Raw genomic sequence first — 9,865 nt, 5'->3', positions numbered from 1 at the left:
AATAAAAGCCAAATACTTTAACAGGGAATATAATATCCTGGATGTTATGTCCACTGCATAACTCAGTACCTTAAAAATGGGGAGCACCTGGGTGGCTCAGTCAGTTAAGTGTCTGCCTTCAACTCAGGTCATGGTTTCAGGGTCCTGGGATCAAACCTGCATCAGGATCCCTGCTCAGTGGAGAGCCTGCTTCTCCCTCTCCTTCTGCTGTTCCCCCTGCTTGTGTGCATGTGCACTCTCTGTCAAAAAAATAAATAAAATCTAAAAAAAAAAAAGACCTTAAAAATTTGCTACATTGAGAAGTCTATCTCCACAAAAGTGAAGTAGACATGTTTTTCCCTGTTATTTTTCCTAAGTACGACTACAACCCCTGGACATTGCATATTAAACAAATATAAGAAAACTTTGACAGAGAGAGAAAACACTAGAGAACTCGGGGCCCAAAGTACAACTCACTGTGTTTTCTTTTTGCCTCATATATCTTAGACTTGGGTAGGAAGGAGCCAACAACCCAGAGACATCAATGGATACAGACAAAGAGAAAAAAGAAAAGGAAAAAACAAAAACTCAGCAAGAGCCTGCTCTCTCTAGCCAAAGGACCAGGTAAAAAGAAGCTTAACAAGACAGAAAACTGTGAGGCATGTAATGCTCATTCCAGCCAAATGTCATGGAAAGATGTGTGGTCCTACCTTTGTCAGCAAATACCAAGTGGGAAGCCTCTGGATCCCCTCTTGTAAAGTTGTAATGAGGTGCTCTAACACTTCGGTCATATTGGTGTTGAGAAGGCCAAGCAGGCGTCAGGACGATCATCTTCACTGGTTGCTAACAGATACTGGTCTTCCACAGTGTCACAGCAAACACCAGAGTAGCCCAACTTACCACCCACCCCCGACAATAATGAGGTGCCTCTGTGCTCTACTTGTCATACCAAAAACCAGGGAGATCTTAAACCCAGTGAAAAATGACAATGAGTAGATTCAAAACCTGAGATAACAGAACTGTTAGAACTGAAGCTGTCATGATAAAAATGTTTCAATGCGGGGCACCTGGGTGGCTCAGTGGGTTAAAACCTCTGCCTTCGGCTCCAGTCAGGATCCCACGGTCATGGGATCAAGCCCCACGTCCGTCTCTCTGCTCTGCGGGGAGCCTGCTTCCTCCTCTCTCTCTCTCTGCCTGTTTCTCGGCCTACATGTGATCTCTGTCTGTCAAGTAAATATATAAAATATTTTTTAAAAAGTTTCAATGAGCAATTGTGTACACAAATGAAATAATAAAAACTAGAAAGGATCAGAAAAGAAATGTTAGATGTAAAGAAGTACCAAACAGAAAGTTTCAGACTGAAAAATACAATTACCAAAATAATTCTGACAACAAAACCTTAAAAACCTTCATAAATGCAATAAACAGGATACTGGTGGGAACACAGGAAAGATTTGATGAATGGGCAAATAAAGGAAGATAACTTACTCAATCTAAGCAACAGGGTGCAAAGAGAATGAAAATAAGTGAATAAAGCCTTAGGAACCTCTGAGAATACAACAAAAGCTCTAGCATTCATGTTATTGGAGTCCCAGGAAGAAAGGTGAAAAAAGGTAAATTTTAAAAGTACCTGAAGAAATGATGTCTTAAAACTCCCAAATTTGAAAATGATTTAAACCTACAGATTCAAGAAACTAAACATCAAGACACATTTTAGTAAAATCTTGAAATCTGAAGACAAATGAAAAACAATCTGGACAACAACATAAAAAAAAAAAAATGGACACCTATCCTACAAGAAAAACAAAATTTGAATGACAGCAGATTTCTCATCAGAAATCAAGAAGGCCAAAAAGAATAAGAGCAAAACATTTTTTTTAGGACTGAAGAATAAGTACTATTCACTCAGAATCTTATACTCAGCAAAAATATACTCCAGAAATGAAGGGGACATCAATACATCTGTTCTCTACCCTGAAAGAATGACCAAAGGAAGAAGTTCTCTAAAAAGAAAGGAAATGTTTCTTTTCTTAAAGGTACATTAGAATGTGAAAATGGAAGAAAGAACATGGTAAGCAAAACAATAGTTAAGCACAAGAGAATTCACTTTTTTTGCCTTCTAAATTTGGTTTGACAACTGAAGTAAAATTGCAACACTGTGTGATGCAGTTCTAAATATATGTATAAGAAATATTTAAACAATTATATTCTAAAAGTGGGAAGTTGGGAAAAGAGATGTAAAGTCTGATAACATTTCTATACTTTAGTCACACTGTTAAAATGACAATACCAGTAGAAAAGTTGTGTGTCTAGTGTGTACCTAGAATAATCAGTAAAATCACTAGATAAGTAAAATTAGGATCCCAAAAATGTATGGGCAAGCCATAATAAAGCACGGAAATGAAAAAAAAAAATATATATAATGATTTAACAGAAAACAGGAAAATAAAATGGCAGATGAAAGCACTAACAGATCATTAAATGCAGATGGTCTACATATAACAATTAAAAGACAGAAATTGGCGAAAAGGATTAGAAATCATAATCCAACCATATGCTGCCTACAAAAAACTCATTTCAAATATACTGATATAGGCAGCTTAAAAGCAAAAGCATGAAAAAAGTTATATCATAAAAATACTAATTAAAACAAAGTGGAAATGGCTATACTATACCAAAAAAAAGTAGATTTCAGAACAAATAAAATTACCAGAGACCAAGAGAAACATTATTTAATGATAAAAAAGGGCCAATCTAACAAAAAGACAGCAATAGGGACCAACTTGTCTAGAGCCAAAAATCAATTGATCAACCTGGACCTGAAGCTAAGTCTCACACCTTATTAAAAAATTAACTCAAAATGGATCGTGGACTTAGATAAAAAATATAAAATTATTAAAGTTTTAAATATTAATATAGGAGAAAATCTAGGGGTAAGGAAAGAACTCAGACCCAACACACAAACACTATCCACTAAAGGAAAATTTGACCACTTGGACTGCATCAAAAAATTTAACATTTTGGTCTTCACAAGATGCTGTTAAGAGGTTGAAAAGACAAGCTACAGAGTGGGAGAAAATATTTGCAAACCACGTAACTAGCAACAAACTTGTATCTAGAATATATAAAGAATCCTCAACACCCAATAGCAAAAATCAATTCAATTTGAATATGACCAAAAGACAAACATTTTACCAAAGAGGATAAACAGATGGCAAATTAGTGTAGGAAAAAGATGCTATATATCATTAACCATTTGGGAAATGAAAATTAGGACCACAATGAAATGGCACTATACACCTATCTGTTAGACAAAAGAAAAACAAAAATAATAACAACTCTTATTGTTGTTGAGGATGTGGGGAAACTAGATAACTCATTCTCTTGCTGTTCGGAATGTAGAATGATAAATCCTTCCCCAAAACAGTTATGTGGGGTTTGTTTGTTTATTTGTCTGTTTATTAAACTAAACATGAACTTATCATATAGCACAGCAATTGTATTCCTGGACATTTATCTGAGAGAAATGGGTATGTTCACACAAAAACCTACTCATGAATATTTATAGCATTTTTACAAGAAGAGCAAAACTTGAAGATAATTCAAATGTACTGGAACCAGTGATTGGCTAAATGAATTGATACATCCATAGCTTGGAATACTATTTAATAATAAGAAGGATGAGTTATTGATGCATACAACGACCTTGCAGAATCACCAGAGGATTACACTGAGTGAAAAAAAATTGCAAAAAAGGTTACATATTGTATAATGCCACTTACATGATGCTTGTGAAATAACAGATTATAAAAATACAGGACAAACCAGTAGTTGTCAGGAATGAAGCAGGAGAATATGGGAAGGGAAGTAGATGTGGTTATGAAAGGACAAAATCATTGTGGTGATACAGTATCTTCACCGCGTCAAAGTCAATATCCTGATTACAATATTGGAGCAGACTTTATTAAAATGTTGCTCTTATGGGAATCTGTATAAAGGTTATATAGTATCTCTTTGTATTATTTCTTTCAACTACCTTATGATTCTTTTTTTTTTTTTTTAATTGCAAGGAAGGGAGGAAGGAAAAGAGACAGAGAGCAAAAACATGATTACATACCTGAAAAACATTGAGTAGGAGCATTTGGCTTTTAGTATTTTAAAATGTGTTATTATTATAGTTCACATTTTATTTTTCATATTAAGTCATTGAACTGCAGTGTGAAACCTAGTGATTTAGACTAGCACACTTCAAGGACTTAATAGACATATCTAGCCAGAGGTTAATTATTGGAATGTGTGGAAATAGATGCTTTATGAATATTATTGGGAAAAAATGTGGAAGTTTGGAGAGCGAATAAAAGGAAAAGATGAAAGAAAGAGAGAAAATATTTGTGTACTGGAAGAGATGGTAGTTATAACAACTTAATACTAGTCATCTGAAAATATTAATCTATAGAAAGTATATGGCATACCTAAGAAAGCAATATATTCAAAATATACAAGGAATTCACCCAATTCAATGGTAAAAAAATTTTTATTTCAAAATGGGCAGAGGAATGGAATAGACATTTTAAAAGAAAAATGTCCAAACAGTTAACAGATTCATGAAAAAGTATTAAACATTTCTAATCATCAGGGAAGTGCAAATCAAAACCATGATGAGATACTATCTCATACCAGTTAGGATGACTATTATCAAAAAGATAAGCAATGATTGTTGGCAAGGGTGTGGCCAAAAGGAAAGCCTGTGCACTGTTGATGGGAATGCGAATTGGGACAGCCAGTATGAAAAATAGTATGGAAGTCCCTCAAAAAAATTAAAAATAGTACCACCATGCTCCAGCAATTTCAATTCTGGGTATATATCCAAATGAAGTGAAATCAGGATCTTGAAGAGATATCCATACTCCCACATTCATTGCAGTATTAATCACAATGGCTAAGACAGGGAAACAACCTGTCTATGGATAAATGGACAAAGAAAATATGGTATCTATCTACAATGCGATATTACTTAGTCAGAAGAAATAATGAAATCCTGCCATTTGTAGCAAAATGGATAAACCTTAAGGGCATTATACTAAATTAAATAAGCCAGACAAACACTGTATGCTCTCACTTGTATGTATAATTTAAAAAAAAAAAAAAAACCCAAAAACCAAATTCATGGAAACAGAGAGTAGAACGGTGGGTTCCAGATGGTGGAGAGTGAAGGGAATGGGAAAATTGTTGATCAAAGAGTACAACCTTCCAGTTATAAGATGAATAAGGTCTGGGGATCTGACGCATAGCATGGTCTTTATAATTAATTAAATTAGATACTTGGAAGTTGCTTAAAGAGTAGATCTTAAATGTTCTTATTACAAAAAAGAAAGGATAAATGTGACATGATAGATGTGTTAAACAGTACTATGGTGATCATCATTCCACATTACATAAGTATATCATGTCAACACATATTGGACACCTTAAGTTTACACAATATTATATGTCAATTATATCTCAATAAAGCTGGGAGGAAAAGAGACAGTATTAGCTTTCAGGGACATAAAATGTGAGTATTAAGTCAATTGACTATGTGAATTTTAATAGTCAGTTAATAAAGCGACATTTTATCATTTGAGAATTAGATACAATATTTAAAAAGAACAAAGATAATATTTACAAAGAACCTAATACAATGTCTGCAATATAATTATCTCTAAATAAATGTTGGCTATTATTAGAAATTTTCCTAACTTTGATCAGTAGGCATTTGTTCCTACTATATAAGGAAAGACATAAATTGTCCATAAACACTAATCAAAAATTACATTTTCATATTTTGTGTTACAGAACTTTCTGGAAGTTGAGAGTGGTTATCATGTTTGACAAAAAATATTAAATAGAAGCAGTTAAAAATATGTTGGATTGCTTTTTTTTTACCAAGTAAAGACAGAAAAATTCCGAAAGCAATAAACAAACAAACAAATAAATAAATAAATAAAGGAATTAAATTTTTTAAAAAATCCCAGAGTTTATTTGGGCAATACCATATATCTTCCCACACACCAAAGGAAAGAAATGAGTCTCCAAAACTTTAGGAAAGAGTCAGAAGAGAGGGTATTTATCCATAATGTTCCAAGTTACCCTTTCAAGTGAAGAACACTGAAAGTCATTTGTAGATATTGAATAATTTTAAAAGCCTCACCATCCTCGCACATTTTCTAAATAATTTGTGCAAGGTTGATCTTCAAATCATATTTGATCATGTTCCATTAAAAATAAAATTAAAATTAATTAAATAAAAACAAAATAAAATTGATCACATGTCCTATAAGAATGTATTTACTTAAAACTACATATGCATATATCTTGCATAGATGAATATATTTTTGTGCATATAGATTATGCAAGTTATAGATGCCTATGTATAATCGTTATAGATTTTTCATATATTAAATCAGCATAAATACAGTAAACAATCTAGATGAACAAATCTGATTATTGAAGGATATTTCCAATCTCACTATCCCTGATCTCAGGTTCTTGTTTTCCATAACCAAAACAAAACAATTGCATCTTCTATCTTAAGTAAATTCAGAAACATAGTTTTGGTGGATATTTTTCATTTTAGTTTGTGTTACATTCTTCCCAGTTCTTCCCCTTCCTATCTTCATTTTATCACTTTGTTTGAAGGTATGTTCATACCTGGTACCACCTTATGTCAGTCTAGACCTGATAATGCATGTAAGCTTTCTTATTGTTTATCCTACCAAGACTTCTCACCTCCCCAGTTTGCAAACATGTAATCAGATCCCACTACCCTTTCTAAGAGTATTTTATTTTTCTGTGTGTCTTTAATCAAAACTCAAGAAAACATTTACCACATTTTTCCCCAAAATACTAATTTTTTGAAGTTTTTAATTTTAATTTCAATATAATTAACACACAATGTTCCATTAGGTTCAGGTGCACAATATAGTGATTCGATGATTCTGTATATTACTTAGTGCTCATCGTAAGTGTCCTCCATAACCCCCATCACCTCCCCTCTGCTAACCGTCAGTTTGTACTCTGTAGTTAAGAGTCTGTTTTTTTTGGTTTGTCTTTCTCTCTCTTTTTCTCCCCCTTTCTCATTTTTTGTGTTTCTTAAATTCCATATGAGTGAAATCATATGGTATTTGCCTTTCTCTGACTGACCTATGCCACTTAACATGATACTACAAAAATATGGAATATTCATGAATTTGCACGCCATCCTGTGCAGGGGCCATGTTTGTTCATCTCTATATCATTCCAGTTTTAGTACATGTACTGCTGGAGTGAGCACTGTAATTGTTTTTTTTTTTTTTTTTAATAAACACAACTACCGTATGAACTTCATGTGTAGTCAGTAAACAGCAATGAAAGGTCATTGTATCTACTTCATGTCTTTATACACCGAGATTCATTCTTGGACTATAAAGCTTTCCTCTGGCTAACACATATCCGGAATCACTCATGTTCTGCAATGATCTCCCTATGGCTATTTATTGTTTTGCTGTCAGTTTACAATGAAGTGACTCCTCAGCACTTCCTTCTATTAGAAATCTGAACCTTCTCCTGCTTTGAAAAGTGCTTTCCTCCTCCATGATGTAGCAGCTGTTCAGAGAGCTTCTTAGACCATGCTTGCATTTCGGAGGGGAGAGGAATGATCCTGGGTACTGTTTTCTCAATTTTCCCAGCGATGGACAAGTGGCCTTGGCCTCTGCTGTTTTTGTATGCTTCTGTTTCCCTCGCCATGATCTCCTCACCTGTCACAGGATCTCTGCCTCTGACATGCAGTACCTAGTGAGCATCAGGTGCTGAGGAAACTCAGCATGTTTTCAATTTTGGCTGTCAGCAACCACATTAAGGAAAGAAAACAATGACAGTACAGAAACAATCTGGCATTTTATTTGTCCACTTTTCTTATGTTCTTGTATGAAGTCATTAAATCTTTGTCAGGGAAAATGTCATCACTACTCACAGAAGAGGGCCATGTCAAAAGGGTGTGAACAGATTAAATAATTATTTCTGAGAAAAGGTGGAACACTGTCAATCGCAGTGTTAAAATTTAACTATGTGTTGCACGTATTTAGTTTTGTCTAATGGTTAATGATATTTTTCTGTGGAAAAAAATCACTCATGAGAATGTTTCATTCTTTTATTTTCTGAAGACTGGCCATGTATCCTCCACATTTCCTCATTTAATATCATAGACTCAGAGGCTATGGGGTAAAGCAGACATCTACTCTTAGAGTCTCATTTGAACTTTAATTCCTTAGAAGCTTCCCTAATGAGAATAGAAGACACTGAGTTGAATAAACTGATGAGTGGAGAAGTGGGCTTCCTCCTCCTGGATGGCATGGACACCCAGAGTGGTACTTCTTCCTCTGACCGCACCACCACCACCACACATGATGCCGATATGTGTTGAATGAGACCCATGAATGAGAAAAACAATTTTAAAGAAGCATATTGGTCACTAGCAGACTCAACTCATATCATGAGAATGAGCTGTCTTTGAGATTTAATTTCATAAACTCCCTTCTTGTCAAGCTTTAAATAACACTGAAATTGTCAACCTAAGGTGTTTCTTACAACCATTGTATAAGCTGGTTTCTTATAACCATTGTATAGGCTCAGAATTCAGAAGCATATATAAACATATATGTGTATATTTTTTAATACTTGATTATAATAAAGTGTTTATCCATTCCTCTCTCTTTTAAGAGAACTATCAATATCCTGCCTGTCAGAAGGATAATCTACTATGTTAAAGTGATTGATCCTATGATATTGTCTACAAAATTAAATCTATATCCCTCTGTATTCTTCAGCAGAAACTATGATTCCAACAGTCTTCCCCATTTCTTCTTTCAATACTTTCCTATATTTCTAACATTTCTACAAAGCTAGAGGATTTATCATCCCTTGAATGTGTCCTGTGTTTTCAATGTCATTGGAAGCTTTCCTTAAGCTCCTTACTTTGCCGACAGTGTGTTTCCCTCTCCTTTATTTTACTTCACTTCTCAAGCTTACTTATTTTCAAAATGTCTTTGGGACAGATGACTTCTGGAATCATGGCTTGGGGGAACTCTGTGAACCCCTTTCCTGAAGAAATAATAATAAGAGGCGAAAATTACAATAAATAAATAAATAAATAAATGAGCTAAGGAACCATTTAAAATCTATGTAAACTGTCCAAAGGACATGCAACAAGGTTTTTTGAAGAAAATCTACTAAGTCTCATAAAACTGAGTCTATGACAGTTGGGTCATGTCCCCCACTCCCAACAACAAGATGGCAACTACATTCTGAATGGGTGACCAAGAATCCCTTCCCTAGATTCCAGTCTAGGGAAGCAGTTTCTCCGCAGGGAAGGCAAGGTACAGCACTTCTCATCTTCCAACTCACTGTCAGGGATCCCCTCCCTCTGTGCAGCCCTGGCTCATAGGATACAACCTCGATAGTAGACACAGTAGTTGAAGAAAACCAGAGACCCCAGTCACCCTCCCTTCAGCTGACTTGTAGCGTGGAAATTCCATACCCAGAGCAGCAAGCTTCGAACAGAGAGAACTCCTCCTGACCAGCTCATTGCTGACAGAACAAGGGCATCACTCTTGAGAGGAGAGGGTCCCTGAGCTCAAAAACTGCCAATTCTGCAGGTATTGGTGATCAGTAACTCATGTTAACATGAGTCAGGGAAATAACTAAATATTTTCATCAAATAATACATCATTTTCTGTATTTCCCTAAAATTATAATTGCATAATTGCTGTGTCCTTAAAATCTATAGATTGTTAACTTAGAAGAGATAATATAATACAGATTTTATGTGTCCTAAAATAACCAACCAAAGAAAATGCTTACACAGCCACAT

The 9,865-nt window shown here is 34.6% G+C and overlaps 1 non-coding gene across 1 annotated transcript; it reads right to left on the bottom strand.

Annotated features, from left to right (window-relative positions):
* Positions 1-7,185: 7,185 nt before the first annotated feature.
* On the bottom strand, positions 7,186-7,291 carry LOC123389483. The gene has a single exon (XR_006604074.1). It is a non-coding gene; the product is annotated as a U6 spliceosomal RNA (small nuclear RNA).
* Positions 7,292-9,865: the final 2,574 nt, after the last annotated feature.

This window comes from Mustela putorius, unplaced genomic scaffold (assembly GCF_011764305.1).
Source record: "Mustela putorius furo isolate JIRA1106 unplaced genomic scaffold, ASM1176430v1.1 tig00003974_pilon_pilon_pilon, whole genome shotgun sequence".
Taxonomy (NCBI): Eukaryota; Metazoa; Chordata; class Mammalia; order Carnivora; family Mustelidae; genus Mustela; species Mustela putorius.
This window is presented reverse-complemented; position numbering and strand designations above follow the sequence as displayed.